The sequence below is a fragment of the Silene latifolia genome, chromosome 8 (genome assembly GCF_048544455.1).
Source record: "Silene latifolia isolate original U9 population chromosome 8, ASM4854445v1, whole genome shotgun sequence".
NCBI classification, from domain to species: Eukaryota; Viridiplantae; Streptophyta; class Magnoliopsida; order Caryophyllales; family Caryophyllaceae; genus Silene; species Silene latifolia.
Window position 1 is genome coordinate 44,876,407 of NC_133533.1, and position 9,153 is coordinate 44,885,559.

The window sequence follows — 9,153 nt, forward strand, 5'->3', positions numbered from 1 at the left end:
GATTGACTTCTTCTTTGTGAGGATATCTTTCATATACTTTGCATAGGCCGGAACGTGATTGATTAATTCCGTGAAAGGAATTGAGACTTCTAAGTTCTTCACAATTTCCATGAACTTTCCAAGTTGATCATCAAATTTGGGCTTGGCTTGACGACTTGGAAAAGGAAGTCTAATCACAATGGGCTCCTTTTCTTTGGCTTTGTCTTCATTTTTCTTTGAACTTTCTTCTTTTGATGATTCCCCTTCCTTGGGACCTTCCACCACAACTTCATTCTCACTAGCTCTCACAACTTCATCCTCAACTTGCTTTTTCGGTGCTTCATATCTTGTACCACTTCTCAAGTGAATGGCACTAACCGTTTCATGTCTAGGGGATTACCTTGAGGTGGTAATTGCCCCTTTTGTCTTGATGAGCTTGAAGATGCTAGTTGGGTCAATTGTGTTTCCAACATCTTGGTGTGAGCTAGAATGTTGTTGATGGTGGTATCCTTCGCTTGGCTATCCTTTTGCATTTGGGTGAAGAATTCTTGTTGATTTTTTTGCATTTGAATGACCGCTTTTTGGACATCAAAACTTTGGTCATTGTGGTGATTGTATGGATTTTGGTTTTGGTAGCCTTGGTTTTGATTGAAAAAGGGTCTTTGATTTTGATTTCTCATGGGTGGTGGAGTGTATGTAGTTTGAGGGTTTTGGACATTTTGGCTCTTGTATGAGAGATTTGGGTGGAACTTGGTGTTTTCATTGTAAAAATTTGAATAAGGGGTGCCACTTTTGTAAGCTTGGAAAGCATTGACTTGTTCGGTTGTTCCCCTACATTCACTTGAGTCATGACCCAAGGTTCCACAATTCTCACATATCCCGCTTGGGATTGATGAGGATGCCGTCATGGCATTGACATGATGCTTTGATGATTTTGAGCTTTCCTCAAGTCTAGCCATAGCTTGTTCAAACTTCAAGTTGATTGTGTCAATGTGAGCACTAAGTTGAGCACCCAATTGAGTAACGGTGTCCACTTCATACTTTCCTCCTCTAGTAGCCTTGCGAGGCCTACTATATTGCGAATTATGGACCGCCATTTCCTCAATCTTGTTCCATGTTTGATTGTCATCAACTTCGGTGAACATTCCATTTGATCCCATATTGAGAATGTTCCTTGAATCTTCATATAAACCATTCCAAAATTGTTGCACTAAAAACCATTCACTAAGTCCATGGTGAGGACATGAGCGACAAATACCTTTGAACCGCTCCCAAGCTTCATACAAAGACTCTTCATCCCTTTGCTTAAAACCCGTAATTTGAGCTCTTAGCATATTGGTCTTCTCCGGTGGGTAGAATTTTTTGTAGAAAGCTAGAGCTAGCTTCTTCCAAGAATCTATTCCAAGGGTGGTCTTATCAAGGCTCTTCAACCATTGCTTTGCGGTGCCGATTAACGAAAAAGGAAATAAGACCCATCTTATTTGGTCTTGAGTCACGCCCGTTTGAGAGATAGCTTCACAATAATCACAAAATGTTTCCATATGAGAATGAGGGTCCTCACTAGGCATTCCCCCGAATTGGCTCCTCTCAACTAGTTGGATGAAGGCGGACTTGGCAATAAAGTTTCCGGTAAGATGTTGTGGGGTAGGAGTACCATTTGGTAGATCCTCCTCGGTGGGTATAGAGTGTGACGAGAATTTAGGCATTGTAGGTGGATTTTGTGTGGTATTGTTTAATGGGTTCTCTTCTCCTTCTATTGCGAAAGGATTGACAAACTCACTAGTGGGTTGAACAACTTCACCAACACCTCCCAAATTCCTCCTAACAAGTCTCCTATTATTCGTCAAGGTTCTTTCGATTTCACGGTCAAAAGGTAACAAATCTCTTTGTAACCTTCTAGACATGCAAAATATCAAACAACTAGAAAATAATTAGAACAAACCTTGAGGAGTTTTACTTCCCAAGGTGAAAAAGACACAACTAAAAACAATAAAAGAAATCTTAAATCAATTAAACACCGTCCCCGTCAACGGCGCCATTTTTGATCGATGCCATTTGGTGTTCACAATTAAGCATATGTGGTCGTTGGTCAATGGTCGATACAAAACACAATTTATACTTCACAAACAACTCTACAATTAGTAAAGAGGCAAGTAAAGGTCGGATCCCAAGGGACGGGTATTGAAATGAAGATTCTATTGTAACTAGTGGTGTCTAGGGGTGTCACAAATTGGGTTGATGTAGAAGGTCACTAAACTAAGATAGCAATGAAAATAAACTAACAAGGTAAATGAAATAAGGGTGTAAACAATTGATTAAAAGCACTAGGGTGTCATGGGTTCATAGGGGAATCATGGGATATGATCATACAAACATGTTCTCAAATTATAAGCAAGCAATTATTGTTGTGATGGATTGAGTTGGGTTATATCTTACAATCCTAGGAAAGTTTGGGTTCCGGAGCCGAATCTCTTGGATTGTACAACACCTACAAGTCGACTTAATCTTCCCTACTTAACACATGCATGGTCTAACAAGACTCGAGTTGGGTTATGTCTTACAAGTCAAGTTGAAAGGATAGAAGATGATAGTAAATGCAAGGATTCATAGGCTTAGCATTTCATCAAATATAACATGTGCATGTATTAAGATCAAAACAAGCAAGCAAATAAGATATGAAAGCATATTAATTTAAGCATGAATCATTCCCCATGTTGGTTTCCCTTAATCACCCATTAAACCCTAGCTAAGAGACTACTCACTCATTATCATATTGATCATGCTAGAAAGGTTGTCAATCATACTAACATAATGAAACATGATGAATAAATGAAAGTAATTAGCAATAATTAAAAAGGGATTAAGAGATTATACCTACTAATGATTCCAATAATAAAGCAAGAATAATAGAAGAACTTGATGATTGATGGAAGGTTGTCAATCTCCCAATAAACCCAATAATCTTCTAATTACCCAAAATAAATGAAGAACTAGAGAGAGATTAAAGAACTAAAACTTGGATTAAAACTTGATTAATATTTGATTACAATATTGAAGAGAGATTTGATTGATATTAACTACTCTAATTATTGATAAGAAGAACATGCTCCTCTAATTAGACTAATGGGGTATTTATAGTGAAAATTAGGGAGGATGCATTAGGGTTAACTAAGGGCTAAACTAGTAATTACACTTTTTAAGTTGAGCAAGGAGCCTCCGGGATTGTCCGAGAGAAGGGCTTCTCCATTTCGTAGCTTGAAGAACGAAACTGTGCTGTGTTGCAATCCGTGCGGCTGGGAGTCGGGACGGCCGGATCTGGGTGGACGATCCGAGCGGATCAAGGAACAAGACGCTCGGATTGGGCATGGGGAATCCGAGCGGATTCCTGGTGAGGACGCTCGGACTGGGGAGGACGGACGGATTCTCTACAATCCGTTCGGATTGTAGTTCAGCAGCTTTTCTTCTTCTTTTTCTTCCCTTTTCTTCATGGATTCCTTGGGGATTTCCTTGGGGACTCAAGGATCCTTTTCTCAACAATGCTCTTCTACTATGCTATGTACAAAGGCCTTCTAGTCTTGTCTCTCCTTGATGCTTGGTCATTGAATATGATCAATTTAGCCTTGTTTTGCCATGAAAATGCAAGATTCTTACTCCTTTCCTACCAAGGGATCAAAATCTCAAAGAATATGCAAAACAAAGAACTAAAGATAAGAAATGACCCAAATAGGCACTAAAAAGCATAGAAACAATGGTAATTCGGGGGCTAAATATGCGCCAATTATGGTCGCATCAAAGTCATCTTATGATCGGTTCTGAAAAAGGTAATGAAGAAACGAACGAAGGTGAAGTACTCACGCCGTCCAACTGAAGAGCGTTCACCTCCCGCCGACAGACGTCGTGGAAGGAATGCCGACTCCTCGTACGGCACATCACCCAATCCCTCACAACGGGATAGGCCTTCTCCACCGGCTCCGTCCTCTTGGGCGCGTGGCCCGGAAAGTAGGAGTACACCCACGCCTGTAAAGCAAGATAATCAAAACGATCTTTCGTGATTTGACAAGAAAAAGAAATGATCTTTCGTGAAATGAAATAAAGGTTCATACCTCCAACCGCAGTCTAGGGCCGACAGCAGCAGGAGAAGTCCCCTTCTCCATAAACTCCGGACGAACCATGGCCCTCATGAAGCGGATGGGGAAGGCAAAACCAGAAGTGACCCAGTCCCAACGGCCTAGGGAGCTCAGGTCAGAAAGAAAGGGAAGAAGCTTCGTCGAAAGCCTCTCTCCCTTGTCTCCGAGGTAGATCGAAGACAGAAACCACCAGAGCCACAAACGTACTCACTGCTCTGCAGTGCAGGGAGGAGGAGCCGTCTCCCTTCCCTCGATCACCACCGACGCCGGGGTCTTCCCCGCAAAGTAGTCCCGAACATAAGAACTAGGCACTAAACCAGTGTACGCAAAGAGACCTTCTACGCCAAGTTCCAGCCGATCAATATCCTAGCCTCAGCCGAGTCTACCCTCATGGCAGTCTCCGGCAGGCCAGAAATCATGCCGTAATCCTCCAACGTGACCCCCACCTCACCAAACGGCATGTGAAATGTGGAGGTCGTGTCCCAAAACCGGTCCAAGAAAGCTCGGACGAGACTGAGGTTAGCCCGAAGCTTCCTCCTCGCGATATCCCTCCAGGCTTGAAACAGGGCACCGAATGCTCCCCGCTCGATCATGGCTCGTTCCTCCGCCGACAGCCTCTCGTAGCACCCCATCGCCGTCGTGTAGCCTGAGAACGATCTGATATTCCCGGCCTCCTATTTGGTTTGAAACAAAAAGCTATCTTTAGTTTGAATGAAAAGGAATGACAAATGGAAATGAAAGAAGATGAATGAAGAGTGATGAATTCGATTTACCAAGCTCTTCACCGTCCTGTAGGACAGGTGACCCTCCGCAGCCCAAAGCAGGTGCCTACTGTCCCAGGTCTCAGCCCATACAGGTGCTCCCCTCAGCTGGCGACCACCCCGTCTAACAATGGCCCGTCTCGGGGTCTCCTCCTCCTCAAGGACCTCGTCCTCAGCAACCTCAGCAGCCGTCACCGCGGCGGTGAAAGCCTCCTCCAACGGCTCCTCAAGCATCTGAGAAGGGTCAAGGGCAGAGTCTACGTCCGTGGGATCCCTCCCGGATGTAGAAGCCTCGTCACCTGCAAAATTATAGTGAATTTAGGCTGCATCAAGCGACGACAAGCCTTAATTAGGGGATTTTCGAGTTTTCAGAGCTCCGAAATCGCTCTTTTCTCGCTATATTTGGCAATTTTCCCACAAACCCGTCTGCTCATGTGGTAATTTTGGTCAAGTCAAGACTAAGTTGAAGCCTAGTCATGGGTTCGACTCGGAATTTCGACAGCATTTCGTTATAATGGCGATTATGCCCTATAAAGTGTCCTGAAAAGCCGTCACCAATAAAAATTCCGAGATGGTAGGAAGTTTACCCATCATGCAAGGATTCCAAATACCAAGTTTTGTCACAAATGGGCAATCCTAAGGCTATTTTCGAAGTGATTTACGGTTTAGTTGTGAGACCGTCACAATTTCACTCAAATGCTCAAAATTCAACGAAAATTTGAAACAAATACATGGTTATGATCCTTATATTACCAATTAGCCATTTATAAAGTCAATTTTGCAAGGCAAAATCATTTGGGGAAAAAGCCCCAAATTTTCGACAAATTAGGGTTGGAAACCCTAAATTTTGTCGGTCCAATTTGATCTATTATAGAAGATTGATGCAAAAATAAAACACATACCTCGATTAGTCATGGCAAATGCAAGCTTTTGGATCAAATTTTGACGGAAATTGTTGGAATTTGAGAGAGACATTGAGAGTTTGTATTTCGAGATAATGAAACAAACCCCTCTGATTCATCGGGTTTTTACGCAGGATTGACACACCCAGGAAAAGAAGCAGCAGGTGATGCGCCTGATACCGTCGTAGAGTATCAAAGATAAATTTATAAAACCTAACTACTACTATAGCTAGTGGCACTCAGGGTCGAACCACAGAGAGGCGATGCAATTAATAGTTGTCTAATTTTAGTCTAAAGTGACAGTTATGAGGGGGTTTGATTTGAACAGTTCTATAACTAAAGGCAATAAAATTTAAAATTAAACTAAAACAAATAAATGAGTGATTAAAGAAAATGGATGAAATCAAATATTAAAAGGATGCTAAGATGGTCGGTTCACTGTAGTTTCGACGGCAGTATCCTAAGTAAGTCTGAAATAATCACGTAAGACGGGAAAATAAGAAGTCCTCTCGGTCCATTCTTAACAGGTATCATCTTTCGATCTAGCTACGGGTCCCTAATATCACTAGTACCGACTCTCGTCCTGAAAAGTGATTTAAAAGCCTAAATTAACTTATCTCTCGATCTTATTAATTTAGTCGTCTTAATTAAGTAGTCTATTTCCCTCCCCTATCTTTCGATCTATCGGGTCGGTCAATTCCTAAGCATTTAACTAGTCGCGTGCACTCGATTCGTCAAATATAGCAATTAAATTAATTAAGACGGAGCTGACCTCACGTGAGTCGATCGATCGACTGTAAAGGCGATCGATCGACCATGACGCGACTCAGGTCTACGAAATCTACGCCGCCTACACTACAGGTCCCCTATATCTTAGCACGAAGGGTTTAGCTACTCATATTGGAAATAATAACAGAAACAAAAATAAAGATGAAAACCACAGGATTCATAACTAAATTAAATGAACAATAAAATCGCATAAAGAAAGAACTAGGGCTTAGGGATTCTAACTAGTCAATTCTAATCTATAAAGAAGGAATATAACTTAGAGCAAGAATTACCAGAAATAAAGAAGGCAGAAAAAACGAATCCGAATGCAAAAGGAGAACTTTATTTAGTACTATAGCAAACTGTAAACTAAGTATGTAAATCTGAATCCCAATATGAATGAATGAATAAAAGAGTAGGAAGGGGTTACGTTATATAGGAATGTCACGTAACTCTTATTTCTAAAACCTAATTACAATGGGCTTCTAACTTCTCGCCTTTTAATTCGCGCGTCACTCTCGTGGTGTGGTCGATCGACCACTGGGACTAGTCAATCAACCGCTCTCTTTCCTGCAGACTTCTGTTAAGCATTCTGACAGTCTATAGACCACGTAGGTCAGTCTATAGACCACTGTAGCTGGTAATCCGCTTCTAAAACTCTCGCAAATCTTTCTTTTAGGCCTTGATACGCGCACCAAATTCGTTTCTTGAGTAAATACTTCATGTCAAATAATATGCCAAGTACTCGGGGACGGATTTGGCTCATTTTCCGCTGGATTATTCACATTTCTGCAATGTTACACAAAAACACAAAAGTAGACGGAAATAGGGAAAATAGTAGCATAAACTACACAAATGAACTCTGAAATGCGTGTAAAATAAGGTGTAAAACATCATATTTAGGACACGCATCAAACTTCCCCAAACCAAACCCTTGCTTGTCCCCAAGCAAGAACTAGACTCGACCTTAAAACCTAGTGGAACGAGTTCAATCTCAGAGCGAAATGCAACTATAAAGCCTAAACCAGTTTAATGCAACAACTAACAATCAATTAGCGAAATGAATCATGCAAACGAGTAGTTGTTAAAAAATTGCTGAATCGTCAACTATAGAGACTTATCATTGACTCTCACGGGTCGCTCAAATCACACAATGAATACGGGCGAGTATATGTAAAGATAGAAAGAAGTAAATGTAGTGACTCTTACCTGACTACGACCTATAAGAACATGTCTGCAGTCTAATATGAAAATCATCTCTACAACCGTACATATGCATTCCAACCAAACAAATGACCATGACACATGCCGAGGTAAATATGGATATGTGAGGTAAATGGTAAGAAGGGGCTAAGATAAATTTGGGTATGAGGAGTTAAATCCAAGCTAGTAACTACAAATCCAAATTACGGGAGCATCCCTACTTCAAACTCAAGATCAATCGATACAAAACGGTGCCAATTAGAAGCACAAATCTCACAATATCCACAATTAGTCAACTCCCCATAAGATGCAAATACCACATGGGAGCAAAAATCGCCATTTAATAAAGACTTTGAATTATGCGATTCTGATTTTTTCTTTTCTTTCTTGCAGTGCACGGTCGATCGACCCATAAATCCAATCGACCGACCAGAGGTCGAACTTTGCTTTTCATTTTTTCTCTCTTTTTCAAGTCTATTTTTTCCTTTCTTTCCTCCTTTCCAACATTCCACCAACCTTCTCATAAAGAGCAATGTAACCAAAATGCAATAAACACATTCCCACAACTACCAATACTAGCTCAGATAAGGTAGGTTAAATATAGTATGTAGTTAAAGGGACAAAAGGCTATTTTGGCTATGTGAGGTTTATGGGTAAAATGAGAAAAATGGACCTCTACCACATGTGTCAACAAACCACAAACCGAATGCATACAGGTATTAAGTAGACAAAGTTCATATTTATGCAAATTTATGAAACATGCCTTATAAGGAGTAACTACTCACATCTTAAATAAACTGGTCATGAATGTCACCAGTTATAAGCTCTAAATCTCAGAAAATGATGTAGTTTGCCAAAAATCTAAGTCAAGTCTTAAGATTCAGCGAATAAATTAACGAAAACTCGTAAACTATGCATATATGATTCTACTAATAACATGTTAATGAGCACGGCTTAGGCATAAACAGCTGAAAATGCAACGTCATCATTGAAATACTACCGTTCCGACTCAACCTATATGCTGAAATAAACATGCATTTTTTTTAATTTTTGAAAATTTTCAATTTCTTTTGAATTTTAATTTTCTGTATATAAGAGGAAAACAAACAACAATGCAAGACAAAATTGTAAACGTGAATGCAAAACAGAATAAATGCAACGCAAAACCCTAACTTCCCCAAACCAAATCATACAATGTCCTCATTGTGCGAAATCATATAAGAAAGATAAGAAAAGGAAATTGGGATTTTGCGGAACTATAACTAAAATTGACATAAAAGAAGGACTCGGAAACTCACAAGACTTTAAGTGCATCAGGAAACCTCCCCAAACCAGCGTGAGCTAGGAGGTTTCGGTAGCCAGCAGTGCTACCATAGGTACCTGAAAAGAAACAAAAGTACCGCGCGTAATTCC

At 40.6% G+C, this 9,153-nt stretch overlaps 1 non-coding gene across 1 annotated transcript; it reads left to right on the forward strand.

Moving 5' to 3' along the window:
• Window positions 1–1,206: 1,206 nt before the first annotated feature.
• Window positions 1,207–1,313, forward strand: LOC141597631 (small nucleolar RNA R71). Its single transcript, XR_012522855.1, has one exon. It is a non-coding gene; the product is annotated as a small nucleolar RNA R71 (small nucleolar RNA).
• The last annotated feature ends 7,840 nt before the right edge of the window (window positions 1,314–9,153 follow it).